The sequence below is a fragment of the Micromys minutus genome, assembly GCF_963924665.1.
Source record: "Micromys minutus genome assembly, chromosome: X".
Taxonomy (NCBI): domain Eukaryota; kingdom Metazoa; phylum Chordata; class Mammalia; order Rodentia; family Muridae; genus Micromys; species Micromys minutus.
Genome location: NC_137970.1, coordinates 32,145,020 through 32,156,288, shown reverse-complemented (window position 1 = coordinate 32,156,288; position 11,269 = coordinate 32,145,020). Strand labels below are relative to the sequence as shown.

The window sequence follows — 11,269 nt, the reverse complement described above, 5'->3', positions numbered from 1 at the left end:
ACAAATGTGGAAGTGGAGGGCAACACTTAGTATCAGTGTATGCCTTCCACCCTGTTGTTTTACATTGCTTAATCCAGTCTACCTGACTCATGGACTTCTAAAGATTATCCTGTCTCTACCTTCCACCTTACCATAGGGACATTAAGATCACAGACATTCCCTACTATATCTGCCCATCGTTCCATAGTATTTTAATTACCTTTCTATTACTATTACAAAGAACTATGACCAAAGCAGCTTATAGGGGTGAAAGGGGGGTTATTGTGGCTTACAGTTTCAAAGGGTGATCATCATATCAGGGATCATGGCGGAAGGCAAGCAGGAATGGTGCTGGAGCAGTAAATGCGAATTTAGATTTTAAGACACAGCCATGAGGAACAAATAGAGCTGACTGGGAATGGCATGGGCTTTTGAAACCTCAAAGTCTACCTTCAGTGATCTTCCAACAAGACCACACCTCCAAATCCTTCCAAGCAGTTCTACCAACTGGGGCAAAATGTTCAAATATCGAAGTCCATAGGGGGCATTCTCATTCAAACCACACATTGGATCTGAACTCTGGTCCTTACATTTGCATGGCAAGTGCTTTTTCCAGACCACACCACCCTTTTGAGACAAGGTCTCTCACTGGCTTAGAACTTGACAAATACATTAGGCTGGCTTAGGAAGCCTCCTGAATGTGTTCGCACTCCCAGTATTAGATGAATTCTAGGGATAGAATTCAAGGCACAAATTTTACCAAATGAGCTATCCACACCTCCCCGTTTTCTTCTGCTTTTTTTTTTTTTAAAGATGTGTGAGGAAGACATTGTTTATTTGTTCTGAGGCAGGATCTATAGTTTCAAGTTCTCTATATAGCCAAGGAGAACCTTGAACTTCTGATTCTTCTGCCTTCTACCTCCACCTCCTGGTGACATAGGCTTATGAGTGTGCACCTCCTTGCCAGGTTTTACAACATGCTGAGCATCAAATTCTGGGCTTTGAATATTCTACACAAGTATTCCACTGAGCTACACCCCAAGTCCTACAACTCCACGTTAATTCAATGTTCTCTAAAGATAGCATTAGTTTGTTTTGTCTGAGGGAGTGCCTCCTTGCATTTGAATTTTAGTTCCGCAGCTTTGCCAGACCCGTATTTAGAAAGATCCTTCCTTAAGAGTAGAGGGAAACAAGGTTTTGAGGTGAGAGCTTGGGTGGGGGTGATCTATGATCTGCCTGGAAGATTTCCCAAGTGGTAAAAAAATGTCATAGGACATTTGTTTTCAATTCTAGCTTTTGTGACGCCCTATAGAGGAAAATAGGGGGTTAAATATTGTATCCTTCAAATCCTAAAATGTCTGAGCTGCAGACTTTGTGATTTCTCTCTCATCTAGGAAAGCAGCATCAAAAGATGGTAAACATAGGTTTCAAAACCACATCCCAACTAACCCACCTCCACCTAATGTGGAGGTGAGAGTTGGATGTGTTCTATTCCTGGCTTTTCAGACCATAACACATGGTCCAGTGAGACTATCTCCTAAAAACTGGGTTGCTGACAATAGAGGGTCAGAAGCTATACTCCTTTTGTTTCTCTGTACAGACTCTTCTCCCCGAAAAGAGAATCAATAGGCCCTTTAGCATTACCAGAGAATTCCACAAGGAAAAAGGTATGAAAGGATGTATGCTAACTATCATACCCACCAGGTCCTGTGATGGCTTCCCTGCCAGATGCTGCCCCTGACTGAGGGCATCTGGGAACATCCTCTGGTCATAGAAACCAGAGACAATGAAGTTGAGTAAATGACACTTCCTGTTGGCTTAAGGAAAAAATAGAGAAAAAAATAATCAACATGCTTCAGAGGTTCCTGCAACTAAATCTCCCCCCATTTAGATGGTCATGATGGGGTCTGATGAACTGGTGTCCAATACATCAGCCTCTGCCTCCAAGCTATTCTCCACAGGCAGCCAATATGCCTCAGCAGAACACATCACTCATCAGGTCCCTCGACATGACATTTACAAATGGCTTCCCACTGCCTTAGGATAAAATCTTAGATCTTTACACAGCCTACAAGGCTCGTGCGCTCTGGCCCCTGCCCCCTTCTTCTGTTTTTGTCTTCTAGCCCTCTTCTCTTCCAAGTCAGAGCTCTAAAGCACACTGAGCTCCTTGCATTTCCTCAAAGGCACCAGCTGGACAGAGCCTCCACTCCTGCAGCTCTTTCCGCCTGGGTTAAAATCGGAGACATTTGAAATGGTAGACCCATAATCTGTGGGGGACAAATTATATGGCTGGATTGGTTTGGGCAAGTCACATAATTTCCTTGACCTTCACTTCATCGGATGTAGGGCAAAGACAGAAATAAGCAATGATGGCTGCTGACATCCCAAAATTAGACTGAAGACTGAAGGCAAAATCATTCTCTAAAGGAGTAAACAGTATAAAAATTCTGGGACCTTTAGAAAATGAATTATGAATTTAGAATGGACCAGCAGGTAGTAGAAGCAGTCCCATTTGGAACTTAGTCTAAACAGCTACTATAAGAAGCCTCTGCAGTTAGAAACATAGGCAAAATTGTAAATTTGCACGTATTTGTATGGTCGTGAATTATTTTCTGTCACAATTTTTTTTCATACACGTATCATAATTGTTCATTAAAATGTCTCATTTATTGTTAAAGACATATTTATTAGTTTTTCCTGTATATGTGTGTGAAGCTGTATGAGGTCATAGGCACCACCTGACTGCAGGCAGCCAGAGGCATCAGATTCCCTGGAGCTGGAGTTACAGAAGTTTTGAGCTGACTGATGCAGATGCTGGGAATGGAACCCAGGTTCTCTGCAAGACTGGACTCATCTCTCTACCCCTTCTATCTCATTTTATTTTAAAAAAGGAAACAACCTATGGATCTTTTGGAAGTGACTCCCAACAACACCATCAACACCAATGAAGCTCTCCAAACAAACTTATCTTATTTGTGACAAGCTATTATCCAAATAATACAATTAATTTTTCTTTTTTGGAAAGTGCCTTCTTACAGTGTTCTATTGACATGTCAAAGCAAATAGTCCATCATTACTAATTTATTAAGCGTCCACACAGATGCTATTTAATCATGATGAACTAATGTAGTATTAATGGGTAGGTCGTATATCTGCAATTGCATGCAGATTTCCTATTAAATTCAAGTTTTCCTTTTTTTTTTTTTTTTTTTGAGGAGGAAAGGAAAAGAAAAGAAAAGGAAAGAAAATATTTCAGAAATAAATTAAGGCAAGGAAATTTCTCTCCTTGTATGACAAGAGCAAAATTATTGTTTTCTTTTTTATACCCTAAAAATTCTTTGTATTTACACAGTACAACGATATTTGCAACATGCAGCTTTTCGTTTAAATGATATGAAGGGAAAAAATTCAAACACCCACACATCCTGGAGAGGTACTGAATTTTTCCATAGCAAGCTGTTTTCTTTGATGTGCTGAAGCCCAGCCAGTTACTCAGGGCACAGCTAGCCACACTAACAGAGTGGGCAGCATCTTAGTTTTGCCAACACTATACCCTCTCAGGTTTCTTCTCGGATCAACTGAATCAGGTAATGTGCCTAGCTGTGCAGGTCTGTAAGTCCAACTACTTAGAAGTTCAAGCACTCACTGAACTACAAATAAAGTTCAAGTTCAGCTAAGAAACCGAGTGAAAGTCTACCTCAAATAAAAAATGAGAATGGGGCTGAGGCTGTAACTTGGTGGTAACTTAGTGGTGAAGTGCTTGCCTAACATGTATGAGTCCCTGGGTTCAATCCTCAGTACTAAGAAATTTTTTTAAGTACATAGCTTATATTTTCATATTTCATCGATTCCAACAGTGAATCCTTTTTTTCCATCTCTAAAACTGGACTTTGTATTCAAACAATCTACCCAGTGAACACAGAGCTACCATTGCCTGCCCAGATACAAACATGAGCATGGCCACTCTCCGAGCTGCACTTGAAAGGAGCTGGATGCAAGTATGGGAAGGTGTCACTTAGCAGGTCCTCAGAAAGATTTCAGCACAATTTGACAACGACACAAAAAGCTGACTGCATACACTAGACAGCTCCATTGGTGGGAGATTCCTGAGATAATTGACTAGGGATGAATTCTAAAGAAATGCTGAACCACTGCTGCTCTTCACGAGCAAAACAAGGATGATGATTCAAAATCTAAATGACACTATAAACAAGTTTTAGTAATGCCTGAATCAATGTTGGATTTTTTTAACTTGAAATTTCCTTTGGAATGGACATAAAAGAAGAATTTGAGACAAAAATTACCATCTAGGTAAGTCAAAAAGAATGTCTGTGAACATAATATGGAAATTCCAGACAGCAAGAACACATTGAATTATAGTTTACTTTACCTTGGTACATAATAAATAATGCTGCATGTTACAGTTGCCATTACTTTTGATTCAAGACAATACATTATTAATTTTTTGATGGCTATGGAAGACCACAGTGTTTGTGCATTCACTGGCTTAATTTTATGTCAAATAAATAGAACTTACAATACTGCACACAGCTAAAAACTTACCACTTCAGAAGGACCAATATTTTAATTCTGGGAGAAATAAATCCATCAATAATAGAGTTTTAAAAGCTGTGAGAACACACACACACACACACACACACACACACACACACACACGCACTATTCCATATGACTCCAAAGGCACTTTAAGGAAAATTGAACCTCCTCCTCCTCATGAGATTTGAGGTTTTAATTCCTGAATATTGGGTTTCACATCCAGGTCTGTAGGACAGAAATACAAACTTGGCCCAGTGAGGATCGAGGCATGAGGCTACTGGCAAGAGCAGCTTTATGAAAATTCTGAGACACAGCAAGCTGTGCAGCCTTCAGACCTCAGCAGGAACCACAATTGCCTCTTTTCCTCACCCAGAACCTCCTACACATCCCCATGAGATATGTTTCATTCTGGCAATGGCTCAGCTTGCAGTTTCCAACACCCCCTCTCACCTGCCAGCTTCTCCACAGCTCAGAGATTCCAAAATGAAAGCAACCCCTTTGACCTCAATTAGCAGAGCAGAATCTTACATCTTAATATACTTTCACTAGTGTGTTTCCAGTACAAAGTGTTGTTGGGGGAAGGGTGTCTTTTGTCTTCTTAAATCATTGCAGGGTCTTGGGCAAAATATGAGGAAATATAAGTTGAGACAATTTAGTAAATGAGCAGGAGTGTTTCTTGGCATCTTTCAATGTCAGCTAACAAACCATACCAATAGACTAGACACACTGAAGTGTTCTCATAACAAAAACCATCTCCAACAGAATTTAGACATTTTTAAAAATGGAAGTAAGGATATTATCATCTCTGTGAAGTTCCTAGTCCTGGGAGGGCCTTTTCCTGTGCACTGTATTGATTCTCACACTGTAAAATGTTTTGACCTAGCTACACCTTCAGTCACAGATGAAAATGTCTCATGATTAAGCTATTCAGAGAATCCAGAACTATAAATAGGAAATTTGCAACTCATTTCCACCATGCACTCGTGAACATACAATCACCCGTTTACTATTTCTTATGCCTTCCTCTTGTCCTTAACCAAGAGAACATTGTACAAGTAACAAATTCCCCTTGTATACAGCAAAGGAAGTCTGAGTTCTCTGCTTCTGCCATAATGCCTGGATGCCCTTAGAAATTCTCACCAAAAGTCCTACATTTTCACTCCATGTTCCAACCAACAGCAGAAACCTGTGGCTACTTGGAGGACCTTCAGCAATTGGAGCCACACAAGATCATATGAGCTTGCCTTCCAGCTGTTACCACCAAAGCCTTTCAGGGGTTTTCTACACCTGCCAAATAGTGCTCCTGTTCCAGGAAGTGGTTTTTTAAAAGTACGTCAACTCTTCAGTAGAAGTGTAAAGAAAAATTCAGTGGTACACTAACTCTGGAAAACAAGACCTGGGTGTGGGCAGGTGAAGAGGTGGCATTGTGCGAGTGCACAGCATTCATTCTCAGGACACACATATCCTGTGTCATCCCATCAGTCATGCCAAAGAATGTGTATTTAGTTGAAAGAACCTAAATTTAGTCAATGATCTCCTAGAGTAAAATGTTTCCTTCCTCCTCCAATTTTCAAGCTCACAGGAAACTTTTCATAATGTGTTAGAATACTTACACAACCAAAATGCCACCTTGTCTGCCCTCCCACTCTTTTTTCCCTTCAGTATTCCAATGCAAAGAATTTTGAGGCTGTTGTTCCACTTCTCAGAAACCTCAGCATTCTATTTCTCTCTCTCAAGTTTAAAAAGAACAGAAAGAAAGAAAGAAAGAAAGAAAGAAAGAAAGAAAGAAAGAAAGAAAGAAAGAAAGGAAGGAAGGAAGGAAGGAGGAAGGAAGGAAGGAAAGAAGGAAAGAAGGGGAGGGAGGGAAGGAAGGAGGGAAAGAAGATTTCAATAGCTTCACCCACCCACCTCACTCCTGTTATCTCTTCCCTATTTATCCTTTCCTTCTAACAAAGTTACAGGTCTTGTCTTTGGTATCTGGCTGCAAGCACCTCCAGATGTATAATTTCCTTACTCTACAAGAAACCCATGACTCAAGCTCATCAAATGGTTTTTGTGTTCAAGACTGGACAAGCTACATCTTCCTTGCATTGTGTACAGTTATATTTATGTACATAATCCTATTTAGTGTGTTACCTTCTCTATTATTAATGCAATTCATAAGTAGTTCTAACTACTTCATGACAGATCTACATCACCTAGAATTGAAAGTTTGTCTTTAATCCTTGTATTCAACACATGATGGCAGTTAGTAAGTTCAACTGAAAATATACTTCTTGCATGACCTGGAAATTTCTTTCATGAGTTCAAGTTGCAATTGGCACAAACTTCTAAACACAAATGTCCAGTTTCACCAAACATCCTCAGAAACACACATTAACTTCCAGTAATGTGCTCATTATCAAAAGAGTCTAGACAGTGGCCCTTTGAAAGAGCTTTGTAAACATAGGTTTTCAGAATAAACCAGGTATTCCTAAACACAGTTGAGAAAACCCTTTTGGATTTACCATGTGATCCACAATATAGAGCTACTTCATTAACTCATTAAATGACAAGGTCTGGCCTATGGTATAACAACTGTTCTGATTTGGAATTGTGATACAAGCAGATGTCACCATCAATCTACATGTGCCATCTGTATTAACTTAGGAAAATAACTGCAAATAAAAGTCACAAACACTGTTAGACTCTAACAGAGATGAGTGGAAGTGTATATTCATTTTTTCATTTGTCCTTGAATTCTGGCAGTGGTCCTCTTAGGGAACTGAGTTAAAGATCCCTTATGAAGGAAGAGAGAAAAGAAAAAAAGTCGATGGAAAAATGTAAACAGCATCTAGAGAGGAACAAGAAGAAGTAAGGCAAGTAATCTACCAATAACCTATATCCCAATCCCAAGGTGGGACCGTTAAAACCGTGATGAGACCACAAGGATTTTACTGCCGTGAGTTAATTAATAAAGTCATTTGGGGGACCAGGTCCCTTTCTTTCCCCTCTGCTCTGTGTGCTTGCTTGCCCACTCTCTGTGTTATGACACAGCATAAAGACCTTCACCAGAGGCCAATACCAACCTCTGTCAGCCTGAAAGAAAACATGTACTGTTTATAAATTACCATATTTGTATATATTCTCATAGTATCACAAAGCAGACCAAGACATAGTCTAATTTGTCATGTTTACTCTCAGACTTGTCTCTCTCAGGATCATTCTCCTCACGGAGAGACTTTGAAGAAACAGTAGACTACAGTATTCCATTTCGATAGTGCTAAAATTATGGAATCAATAAAAGGTACCTTTGCTTCTTTAGTGTTCACTATGTGTTAGACTTTTGAACTTTCTTTTAATCCTTATGAAACTAACAGTAATCATATATTCCAATTACTTAATCCTATGCAAAAGTATTTCCATGCATCTTATTGAGTTCACCAACAGGATCATCAGATATGTAATTAAGGTTAACAGAGAAGCAACTTCCTGAAGCTCACATTGTTTACAAGTAGTAGTCTCAGTTCCTTTCAGAGCCCAAACTTGAACCTCACATTGTCAGTTCTTATTGTAGTCATCAATCTCTTGCATAAGATTTTGAGTATACTACAAAAGAGTTTTGGAAAGACTAACAGTCCATGTTGCTTTCACCCCTGCCTCCCTAAAGTCAAGAAATTAAATGAACAGTAATAGACAATTTCTCTTCCAATCCTATTGCAATCAAACTCCGGTTGCATCTCAGGACTCTTCTGGACCTATGTCCAGGGCCCCAGGAACAGAATAAAAAAGTGAAGGAGAAGTCCATTTGTCCCCATTCAGCCATCTATGACCACCACTGAATCCTGCTGTACACAAAGGAACATTTCTTCTCTTTTTTCTTAGTCAAATATTTGCTGAGCATCTCTACTCTATTATATACTATGTCATGCTTCTAAGTCTGTTCGCCTGTACAACTGTGCTAATACCAACCAGAGTTTTTATTTTTGTGATTGTATTTTAATTATTTTATACTTTCATATTTATCCTATCCACAAGTGTTGTGTTATCATAGGAAATAAAGAAGCACAATAATTAATGTATCCCCTTAAGTTGTCCTCATGGAAAGTTTGACCTTTCCACACAACAAAATATTCAGAATAGAGAGAAAATGGAATGTTCCCTTAATGACATGGTTCAGCTGTTAAATCGACTGTTACCTGGACTCAGGGGATGGCCTTGTCAGGCATCAATGGGAGGAGAGGCCCTCGGTCCTGTGAAGGCTCGATACCCCAGTGTAGGGGAATCCTAGGGCAGGGAGGCAGGAGGGAGTAGGTAGGTAGGTGGGTGTGCACCCTCATAGAGGCAGGGAAAGGAGAGATAGGATAGTGGGTTCTGGAGGGGAAACCAGGAAAGGGGATCACATTTGAAATGTAAATTTAAAACCTGTCCAATAAAAAGTCAAATAAAATTTTTAAATCTAACATAAATGAATACACTAGTAATTCCTGCCAGTGTTGGGGAGAGGAGTAGGTGCAATATGCCAAGGTCCTCAGAAGATCTATACAGTCACATTGCTGGCCTGCCTTCCTCCTTCAATTACCGTAGAGCCTCAGGCTATGTTTGTGTCTGTCAGCCTGGAATCATGGACAGGAGGAACCTAGCATAACTTCCTTGAAAGGCTCCACCCAGCAGCTGACAGAAACAGGTACAGAGACCCACAGCCAAATATCAGATGGAACTCTCTGGAAGTCTTGTGAGAGAGTTGGGGAAGGATTGAGAAATCTGAAGAGGACAGGGACTCCACAGGAAGACCCACAGAGTCAATTAACCTGGACCCTTGGGGGCTCCCAGAAACTAAACCGTAACTGAAGAGCATATGTAGCAAGTGTGCAGCTTCGTCTTCATGCAGGTCCAACAACTAGAGCAGGGCTTACCTTGCCAGCCTGTGACTCCTGCTCCCCTAACTAGACCGTCTTCTCCTACCTCAAAGGGAATGGATTACCTAGTCCGGAAGTGACTTGAAGTGCCAGGGTAGGTTATCCCAGGCACTTTCCTTCCCTTTCTTAGAGGGGAGAGGTTCGAGGAAGGGGCTGTGTGAGGAGAGACTGGGGAGAGGGAAAGGGGCTGCAATCAGAACGTAAAGTGAATGAATGAATGAATGAATGAATGAATGAACGAACGAACGAACGAATGAATGAAAAAAAATCACTGCACTTTTGGCTAGATGAGCCAGTACATTTTCTTCTTAATCCTCTTGGATTTGGAATTTCTGCTATTTGTAAATCAGTTCATGCCTGGAAAAAATAGTGAATGTTCAGTAGTCTTGAGTATACAGATCAGCCAGTGCAGTTCTACAGAAAGAGCAAATTACAGTAGCCATACTTTCCATTCTGGATGTCTGAATGTATTAAATATACAGTAAAAGGATAAAAGAAGAAATAGCATGTGGAAGGTATATAAAAGTACTAGATAGACAGTAAAACACCGTCAAATCAGACATCTTGAAAACATCAAGCAACTGGATTGGTTTAACTGAAAGAGCAAACGAAAGTAACATCATCAAATCAATTACGACATCCATCAAAAATTCTACTGAGACAGTCAAGCTAGAGGGACTGATTAAGAGTTTTCCAGACATAACAGGGCATGTCTCTCCATATTTCATTCCTATCACAGGCATTATCATTGTACTGTGTACTGCCACAAGCCAAGTACAATATATTTGGAGTCCATGTATTTTCCAAGGAATTAATATCAAATGCTTCAGAATAAATTCAGTGAATGGAGCTGCTTCCAATCAAGCGTATTCAATGTATTTATATGAGCTACTAATGGCAGAAGAGTGGGTCCCAAACAACTGGAGCGAGGGCTACCCCAAAAGCTAGTGCCTGTACACAGGATAAGTTCTTCTAGCTGGGCTGCCTTGTCTGGCCTCAGTGGGAGAGGAAGTGACTAGCCTCACAGAGACTTGAAGTGCCAGAGCTGGAGGATACCCAGGGGTCCCCCACCTGCGCAGATGAGGGGATGGAGAATGCAGGAAGGATTGTGAGAGGGGATGACTGGGATAAAGGAGGTGAGTTGGATATAAAGTGAATAAATAAAATATAGATAAATAAACCTAATTTAAATTCCCTATACTACAAGGGAATAGATTGCATCTAAAACTAAATACTTAGAGAAAATAAAGAAAGTACTTCCCTACCTGCTGTTCTCAAGAGCAAAATGTTTTTAACACTCTTAATTGTTTGCTGGTTTTTCCTATTATTCTGCTAGGGGCCAGGCTGCCGCATGACACAGAACAAGAAAGGCATACAGTAGGAATAGAAATAGATACAAAAGAAGAAAACCAAAGGTGCAGACTTTTACAATTAGTAGAACAGCAGCAGCTTTTGCACCTAGTAACCAACCTAATAGCCTCATTAGGTCATCTTTCAGCTTAGAAAAAGAATGCATCATAGGCATACATTCACATTTTTACAGTCATCAGAAAGAAATTAATCTATGTATCTTAAGCAACTCTGAATTATTTAGAAAAGTTTTCCCCTAACACATTATATACCAAAGTGCAAATGGTGAATGAATAAGAAAACATAGAAGACAAAAATGACTTTTCAAGTAAAATTAATTCATCTAAAATTTCAAGAGACTTCAGTGCAGTATCCTTTGTACATATAAGACAACAGCATGAATAACTAGGCAGTTTGTCATTTCCTATGTGGCCACATCTAAAAGAGCTAACAAGGTCTAAAAATATAAAACTGTAGTCTTCTTC

At 39.9% G+C, this 11,269-nt stretch overlaps 1 protein-coding gene across 1 annotated transcript in view; it reads right to left on the bottom strand.

Annotated features, from left to right (window-relative positions):
- Positions 1-11,269, bottom strand: part of PHEX (phosphate regulating endopeptidase X-linked) — a gene marked incomplete at both ends in the record, with an annotated part of 233,764 nt that overhangs the window by 206,154 nt on the left and 16,341 nt on the right. The gene's annotated exons all lie outside the window — the stretch shown is intronic.